Raw genomic sequence first — 9,764 nt, forward strand, 5'->3', positions numbered from 1 at the left:
TAAATACTCCGAAATTACCATCTCTTTTAAGGGTCTGAGCAGTTGGTGGAGTGGGTTAAGGCGTACCTGTTATGCCAGTTGCTGGAAGGCTTCTGTGCTGGCTAGGGTTCGAGTCTCCTGGTGGGAAAGTGTTCTAAAGTTATATATATATATATATATATATATATATATATATATATATATATATATATATATATATATATATATATATATATATATATATATATATATATATATATATATACTCTAAGCAGGAAATGAGATCATAAACAGCAAAACGCAACTATTCCACGCTACAAACCAATGGAGAAACAGCAACATCGACGAAGACATCCGTACTCGCAATGATCAACACCTCGACATCCTCACAGATCGACACCACCGCCACCGAGATCATAATCATCAAGAAACTGACAACACTATTTGGAGGACCCATGGCGATTCCACGACCCAGAGATGGCTTCTTAAACCTTGCTGGAATCAACATCACTGTGGACCAAATCACTCTCATAAATCTGGGTATAAACTTGGTATTGTTATTAATGTATATGGGGGTTGTTAAGAGGGTTTAATAAATAAGATAGTTTTAGAAGAGTATCCCTTCTCCCTGTGTAGGAGATCAATGATCTACCTCTTGGCTGACATTTTCCTGAAGCCACTAATTTAACACTGTTTTATATTTTTATTGGGGGCCGGGCCCTTGTGATCTCCATTAATGGTGATACATCCTGATTCTAACTGCTGACCCTTCTCCGTAACACAGTAGACCCCCCATAGCAGCTCATAAAATTATAACAGGCACCATGCCGGGAAGGCTATGTAGCAGTAAGGCAGTGAGGTGAGGCAGCTACTTATTTGAGGAGTGCTTATTTTATTTACTGTATAAGCTGAGGCAGCTTATTTTATTTGAGGAATACTCAGCTGATTCCTCTACATTTAGCATGGAACAAATTTGTGTCCAAGACCTCTTCCTGTTACACAATTTGGCTGTGTGTAACCAAACTAGAAGTGCTCTACAAATAAAGGGACCCAGAATGTGGAATGACCTCCTGAATCATGTCAAAGGCTGTACCTCTCTCAACCAGTTTAAGAGTTAAACCAAGTACTACCTAATTAACTCCATGTAACCTAACTTACCCCCCTAAATGTCAACTCATGTCTTGCTATTTTTTGAACAATGCTGTTCACCAACATGTGCAATTGCTGATTTATGCTATGTTACCCCACTTTTTTTTATTCCTTCTTTCAACACAATTTATACCTTTTCCCGATTACTATTAAGTTTTAGTCTAAGTGTTTTTCCCCCACACTTTACCCAAAATGCTATGATTATTAGTGGCTTTAGGTATTGTATGTACTAGCTCTGTCTATAAATCCAACATTATGTTTGTAAATCAAATGTATGTCCTTTTCCTGAATACAATTTATTTATTATTATTTATTATTATTTATTTATTAATCAGTAAGTAAGTATTAAAAGAAGGCACCAAGCTGGGAAGGCTATGTAGCACCATTGTGTGTAACAATAAACCATTTTTTTTTATCAAATAATGCACCTGTATAGTAAAACAAATCCTGTCAGCTGTAAAAATATTGATGTAGTTATTTAAATAAAAAATATAATGAAAAAAATATTACTGGTTTATTTTTATCCTATGTTTTTGTACTGTACAGTATATCCAAGGAAGTGAAAAATTGAGACATAATGCACAATTTAATGAATGATTAGCATGGATTAGCAGTTCAAAAGAAATATGACTATTACATATCAACATGAGATCTTAATGATCCATGGTTAAGATGATTTAATAAGGATAATACAGAATTTGTAATAATACAAACTATAATTTAAAGTCTTTATTACTGAATTTTTTTATTAAGAAGCTTAGGTATACACAGCAATGTGCTACTACCCTATTCTATATGGAATATTACACAGTGTAGATAAAAAACTAGCTATAAGTTTATCTAATACTCCCATCTCACAGGATGGTTAGACATACTGTACATGGAATCAGTTTAGAGAATACCAGCCTCAATACAAAAAACAAATCAACTCTGAGTAAACAACTCTTCGCGATTTTCACAAGAGGTAAGCACTGATTCATGGAAACATTATATTATAATTACTCTTACCAGTTTCTACAAGACTCCTCTGAAACAATGTATTTTTTTAACATGTTTAGGTATACACAGCAATGTACTGCTTCCCTATTCTGTATGAAGAACCACATAGTGTAGATAAAAAAAAAAAACAGCTACAAGCTCATCCAACATCCTCACCTAACAGGATGGCCAGTCATACACTTAAGTAGACAGCTTAATTATTTCTGACTCCCTATCCTCACTACGAGCAATAAACAGTTTGCAATCAAGTAATAACGTGCTTGTCTTGGAAGCTAGACGTAGATATGTAAGAATACTTAGCAAGAGGGTAAATATAAAAATGTTGTGGATTCCTTCTCACATTGGCATGCAGGAACATGACAAAGTTGACGCCCTTGCTAAGGCTGCAGTAAATAAAGACAGTATTGAATGGAATCTTGAGTTATCAAATAGGTCCCTTAAAAGTGTCATTAGACGAGAACTCCTAGATGGATTTGAAGAAAGTAGAACGGTGCAAACTGGAACTAGTAGGTCCATTGTTCATCACAATGAAATGTGTGAAGTAAAACATGTGTATGGGGCAAGTAACAAAGTCAGTAGACTAACAGATATTGTCACAGCTCGTATAAGACTTGGCTACAAGTATCTCTGGCAGTTCGGCTTGTATAGGGATCTAGATGAAGTAAAGTGTAAAGTGTGTGGACATAGGCAGGGACACACACTCGAACACTATATCTTGGATTGTTGTAAAATTGAGCCTTTTAGAGATAAGTCTAAGCTCACTCTGTATGATATGGCAACCTATCTTATTACCATGGATAAATTACCTGAAATCCTTGCACTGTACCCACATTTTGCTTCCAGTAGATGAACGACATATGAGATTCAGAAACAAGTAGTGTATTGTGAGGACTAATAATAAACAGAAGCTCCCCTATGACTCTGTAATATCCCCATTGGCCAAACTATTATGTATTAACGATAAGACCTACCATTAATATATGATGACTTACTGTAAATATGTAGCTCTTGTAATAGCACTTTCTCTGTAACTAGCTGACATTGTATCTATAAGGTGTGAAGGATTGAAGAAATTGTTTATGTAATAATCTAAGATGAGGTCTGATAAAGACCTTTTGTGCCCTCTGTAATGCTTTTGCGCTACCGCTCACAGGATAAGTATGGGGTGCACAATAAACTAGCCGCCTTCGGCGGCAACAACAAAAAAACATGGAATCAGGAGAGAACAAAATACTTAAGGCTGATCTATTAGCCTCCACTGGCAAAATCTGGGTGCAGCACAAGAATATCTTCCAATATTCCTGAGTGTATGAAGTAATTACAGAGCTCAAAGTACATCATACCATTTGGTATGAAGTCACTGATAACAGGGCAATTACAGATATAGTGTTGGAGAGTATGTTCTCTCAAGTGGGACTGAAAACATATGTTTTTTCCACCAAGAGGGCTATTAACCTATGGAACCGCCTACCCGCTGAAGCCGTAAATGTCAAATTCCAGCAAAAAAATATCATTAAGACAATTGGCGGGCACTTTAACAAGCCGCCGGCTTTCTGTCCTCGTCGAGGCCACTAGATAGTTAGTGGCCCTTGGGTAAATTCAGTAAATATATACAATAATTGTCAGCACATCTTCCGAGCAACAAGGACAGCTACACAGTATCTCTTAAATTACGTAGGTAAACAACAAATGTAACATATTTGTTTACTACAATGTCGGTGCTGGCTGTAGAAGTTGAAAAAACATTGTTTTACTTCGAAATATACTAATTTTATAAGAAAATTTGATGTAAATAGGAGGCAGTAGAGCTCCGATAAGCCAGCGCTAAATCTTCAATATGAAGAATGTTGCTGCTCTCTGATTGGCCAAACGAAACACAGTAGTGACCTCTATCTGCACGCAGGTGAATCAGACCCTGAACCCAAATATCTTCTTAAGTGGTCCAACGTGAATTTCACCTAAACAGGCAGACTTAGGGCACCTCTTAGGGCAGACTTGGGAACCTTCGTAGTAAACCTACTTACGAAGAAATACATGCAGCTACGTGAATCTAGGTCCTGTAATCTGGTGCTGGTCTGGTAGTCTCGGGTCTTTACTCTGGTTCTGGGGCTAGATTCACGAAGCAGTTACGCAAGTACTTACGGTCGTGTACATCTTTCCTCAATCTTTGACGGCTTTGGTTACACTTATTAAACAGTTTACAAGCATGAAAACTTCCCAGTCAGCTGTTGTTATTATTATAAACAGCCTCCTGGTGCTTCGGAGCTCATTAACTGTTAAATATTTGTAAACAAAGCCGCCAAAGATTGAGAAAAGATGTACAGGTTCGTAAGTCCTTGTGTAATTGCATCGTGAATTTGGCCCCTGGTCTGGAGGTAAGGGGTCAGAACTTTTGGTGCTGGTCTGGTGGTCAGGGACCTGTACTCTGGTGCTGGTCTGGTGGTCAGGGAGCTGTACTCTGATGCTGGTCTGGTGGTCAGGGACCTGAACTCTGGTGCTGGTCTGGTGGTCAGGGACCTGTACTCTGATGCTGGTCTGGTGGTCAGGGACCTGTACTCTGGTGCTGGTCTAGTGGTCAGGGACCTGTACTCTGGTGCTGGTCTGGAGGTCAGGGACCTGTACTCTGGAGCTGGTCTGGAGGTCAGGGACCTGTACTCTGGTGCAGGTCTGGAGGTCAGGGACCTGTACTCTGGTGCTGGTCTGGTGGTCAGGGACCTGTACTCTGGTGCTGGTCTGGTGGTCAGGGACCTGTACTCTGGTGCTGGTCTGGTGGTCAGGGACCTGTACTCTGGTGCAGGTCTAGAGGTCAGGGACCTGTACTCTGGTGTTGGTCTGGTGGTCAGGGACCTGTACTCTGGTGTTGGTCTGGTGGTCAGGGACCTGTACTCTGGTGCGGGTCTGGTGGTCAGGGACCTGTACTCTGGAGCTGGTCTGGAGGTCAGGGACCTGTACTCTGGTGCAGGTCTGGAGGTCAGGGACCTGTACTCTGGTGCAGGTCTGGAGGTCAGGGACCTGTACTCTGGTGCAGGTCTGGTGGTCAGGGACCTGTACTCTGGTGCAGGTCTGGAGGTCAGGGACCTGTACTCTGGTGCTGGTCTGGTGGTCAGGGACCTGTACTCTGGTGCAGGTCTGGAGGTCAGGGACCTGTACTCTGGTGCAGGTCTGGAGGTCAGGGACCTATACTCTGGTGCAGGTCTGGTGGTCAGGGACCTGTACTCTGGTGCAGGTCTGGAGGTCAGGGACCTGTACTCTGGTGTTGGTCTGGTGGTCAGGGACCTGTACTCTGGTGCAGGTCTGGAGGTCAGGGACCTGTACTCTGGTGCTGGTCTGGAGGTCAGGGACCTGTACTCTGGTGCTGGTCTGGTGGTCAGGGACCTGTACTCTGGTGCAGGTCTGGAGGTCAGGGACCTGTACTCTGGTGCTGGTCTGGTGGTCAGGGACCTGTACTCTGGTGCTGGTCTGGTGGTCAGGGACCTGTACTCTGGTGCTGGTCTGGTGGTCAGGGACCTGTACTCTGGTGCTGGTCTGGTGGTCAGGGCCCTGTACTCTGGTGCTGGTCTGGTGGTTGTGTTGGAAGTCAATAAACACCGACCAAAGTTTGATTCAGTCAAGTGTCGTTGACAGTTGTACTACTCACGACGATGGTCATGATGACAAATTAAGGAGACTTTGCGTCCATAATGCTGCTCTTAGTAACACTTGTTGTCCGCTGTTGTAATGAAGAATAAGCTTGGATGATGGTTCATGGTAGTGCCACAACGCGGTCTTGTGGCCTCCCAGCCTGTGATCCTCTTGTGTGTGGAAACGTATTGGGCTCCAGCTCAATATTAATGTAACTTCTGGGACTTCCCTGATGGCTGCGGGCTGGTTCTCCAGGACTCCCCAGCAAGACTCCGTCACCGCTGGCAACACTCCCAGGCTGGCCGGAAGTCACAGTTACACACACACACACACGGATAAATGTAAAGCAATGCATGAAGATAATATTAATATCATTAATCATGTTAAGAAGACAAAGACAGCAGGAAATTCTAATGTTAGTATTGAGAGATGCCAGCACTAAGGTGAGAATAACCCCAAAGGTGGCAACTGTGCTGGCTGGGTACACCTTCCAGCCAATAATAATGAAGGCCTCTCCCTCCCATCTCCGCCCAGGTCTCACCCCTCCCGGGACCTTCCTTCCTGCATGTCCTGAATATATGGGCGGAGTGTTGTCCTTAGTCCGTCACCAGCCGTCACGGTGCCAACATCGACACTCACCATGAGACCGGTGAGTGCTGATCTTACGTCACGCTCTTCTCTAGGTGCTGGGGACTCACTACCACACCTGTATTCACCTAGTTGTATTCACCTATTTGTGCTTGTGGGGGTTGAGCTCTGGTCTTTCGGCCCGCCTCTCAACTGTTGCTAGCTACTAACTAACAATTTTTTTTCTCCACACACACACACACAGACCAGGAAGCAGCCCGTAGCAGCTGTCTAACTCCCAGGTGCTCATTTACTGCTAGGTAACAGGTGCGTCAGGGTTAAGGAAACTGGCCATATGTCTCCGCCGGGTGCAAGGATCGAAGCCCGGTCCCTAGGTCCACGAGTATAGAGCGCTGTCCACTCGGTCACCCGGCCGAGAGAGAGTGTGTGTGTGTGTGTGTGTGTGTGTGTACTCACCTAGTTGTGCTTGCGGGGGTTGAGCTCTGGCTCTTTGGTCCCGCCTCTCAACCGTCAATCAACAGATGTACAGGTTCCTGAGCCTATTGGGCTCAGGAACCCAATAGGCTCAGTCATATCTACACTTGAAACTGTGTATGGAGTCAGCCTCCACCACATCACTTCCTAATGCATTCCATTTGTCAACCACTCTGACACTAAAAAAGTTCTTTCTAATATCTCTGTGGCTCATTTGGGCACTCAGTTCCCACCTGTGTCCCCTAATGCGTGTGCCCCTTGTGTTAATTACAACAACTGCCCGAAACGCTTTGCGTAATAGTGGCTTTAGGCATTGTATGTACTAGCTCTATCTATAAAGCCAACAAACTTTGTAAAATCTCTTTATGTATGTACCTTACCTAAATAAAAATTATTATTATTATTATTATAATTAGCCTGTCTTTATCAACCCCTGTCGATTCCCTTGAGAATCTTGAATGTGGTGATCATGTCCCCCCTAACTCTTCTGTCTTCCAACGAAGTGAGATTTAATTCCCGTAGTCTCTCCTCGTAACTCATACCTCTCATCTCGGGTAATAGTCTGGTGGCAAACCTTTGAACCTTTTCCAGTTTAGTCTTATGCTTGACTAGATATGGACTCCATGCTGGAGCCGCATACTCCAGGATTGGTCTGACATATGTGGTATATAATGTTCTGAAAGATTCCTTATGCAAGTTTCTAAAGGCCGTTCTTATGTTAGCCAACCTGGCATATGCTGCTGATGTTATCCTCTTGATATGAGCTTCAGGGGACAGGTCTGGCGTGATATCAACCCCCAGGTCTTTCTCTCTCTCTGACTCTTGAAGTATTTCATCTCCCAAATGATACCTTGTATCTGGTCTCCTGCTTCCTACCCCTATCTTCATTACATTACATTTGCTTGGGTTAAACTCTAACAGCCATTTGTTCGACCATTCCTGCAGCTTGTCCAGGTCTTCTTGAAGCCTCAAGCTGTCCTCCTCTGTCTTAATCCTTCTCATAATTTTGGCGTCGTCAGCAAACATTGAGAGGAATGAGTCTATACCCTCTGGGAGATCATTTACGTATATCAGAAACAGGATAGGTTCAAGTACAGAGCCCTGTGGAACTCCACTGGTGACTTCACGCCATTCTGAGGTCTCACCCCTCATTGTAACTCTCTGCTTCCTATTGCTTAGGTACTCCCTTATCCACTGGAGCGCCCTACCAGTTACTCCTGCCTGTTTCTCCAGCTTATGCATCAACCTTTTATGGGGTACTGTGTCAAAGGTTTTCCGACAGCCCAAAAAAATGCAGTCTGCCCATCCTTCTCTTTCTTGCTTAATCTTTGTCACCTGATCGTAGAATTCTATCAAGCCTGTAAGGCAAGATTTACCCTCCCTGAACCCATGTTTTTGGGTTGTCACGAAGTCTCTTCTCTCCAGATGTGTTACTAGGTTTTTTCTCACAACCTTCTCCATCACCTTGCATGGTATACAAGTTAAGGACACTGGCCTGTAGTTCAGTGCCTCTTGTCTGTCACCCTTTTTGTATATTGATACTACATTAGCAGTCTTCCATATTTCTGGTAGGTCTCCCGTTTCCAGTGACCTACTATACAATATGGAGAGTGTCAAGCAAAGTGCTCCTGCACACTCTTTCAATACCCATGGCGAGATTCCGTCCGGCCCAACAACTTTTCTCACATCTAGCTCCAATAGGTGCTTCTTGACCTCATCTCTTGTAATTTCGAACCTATCCAAGGTCACCTGGTTTGCTGCCACCTCTACTAGCGCCGTGACATCTCCCTGTTCTATTGTAAAGACCTCTTGGAACCTTTTGTTGAGTTCTTCACACACCTCTTTGTCATTCTCTGTGTACCTGTCCTCGCCCACCCTAAATTTCATCACCTGTTCCTTCACTGTTGTCTTCCTCCTGATGTGACTATGGAGTAGCTTTGGTTCGGTCTTGGCTTTATTAGCTATATCATTTTCATACCTTTTCTCAGCTGCTCTTCTCACACTAACATACTCGTTCCTGGTTCTCTGGTATCCCTCTCTACTTTCTGGTGTTCCGTTATTACGGAAGTTCCTCCATGCCCTTTTTGTTCAGCTCCTTTGCTTTCATACATTCCCTATTAAACTACGGATTCTTCCTTTGCTTCTCTGTTTTTTCCTGTCGAGCTGGGACAAACCTGCTTACAGCCTCCTGACATTTTTGGGTGACATAGTCCATCATGTCTTGTACGGACTTGGTTCCGAGTTCTGTGTCCCAATGTATATCCCATAGGAATTTATTCATCTCCTCATAGTTTCCCTTTCGGTACGCCAGCCCTTTCTTTCCCAGTTCTTTTTTGGGGGTGATAATTCCTAGCTCAACCAGGTACTCAAAGCTCAATACACTATGATCACTCATTCCCAAGGGGGCTTCCAGCTTAACTTCCCTTAAATCCGACTCATTTAGGGGTAAATATCAGATCAAGCAAGGCTGGTTCATCCCCTCCTCTCATTCTTGTCGGTCCCTTGACGTGTTGACTCAGAAAGTTTCTTGTTGCCACATCCAGCAGCTTAGCTCTCCATGTGTCTGGGCCTCCATGTGGGTCTCTGTTCCCCCAATCTATCTTCCCATGGTTGAAGTCTCCCATGGTTAGTAGTTTGGATCTGTTCCTGCTAGCCACAGAAGCTGCTCTCTCTATTATATTGATGGTGGCCAAGGTGTTTCTATCATATTCCTGTCTGGGTTTTCTGTCATTTGGTGGGGGGTTATATATGACTACTACTATAATTTTCTGTCCTCCAGTTGCTATGGTGCCTGATATGTAGTCACTGAAACCTTCACAGTTCTGAATTACCATCTCTTCGAAACTCCAACCTTCTCTTAGTAGCAAAGCTACACCACCTCCTCTCCCTTCTCTTTCTTTCCTCACTACATAGTAGCCCTGTGGAAACACTGCAATTGTTATGATTTTCGTTAG

The sequence above is a fragment of the Procambarus clarkii genome, chromosome 2 (genome assembly GCF_040958095.1).
Source record: "Procambarus clarkii isolate CNS0578487 chromosome 2, FALCON_Pclarkii_2.0, whole genome shotgun sequence".
Lineage (NCBI taxonomy): Eukaryota > Metazoa > Arthropoda > Malacostraca > Decapoda > Cambaridae > Procambarus > Procambarus clarkii.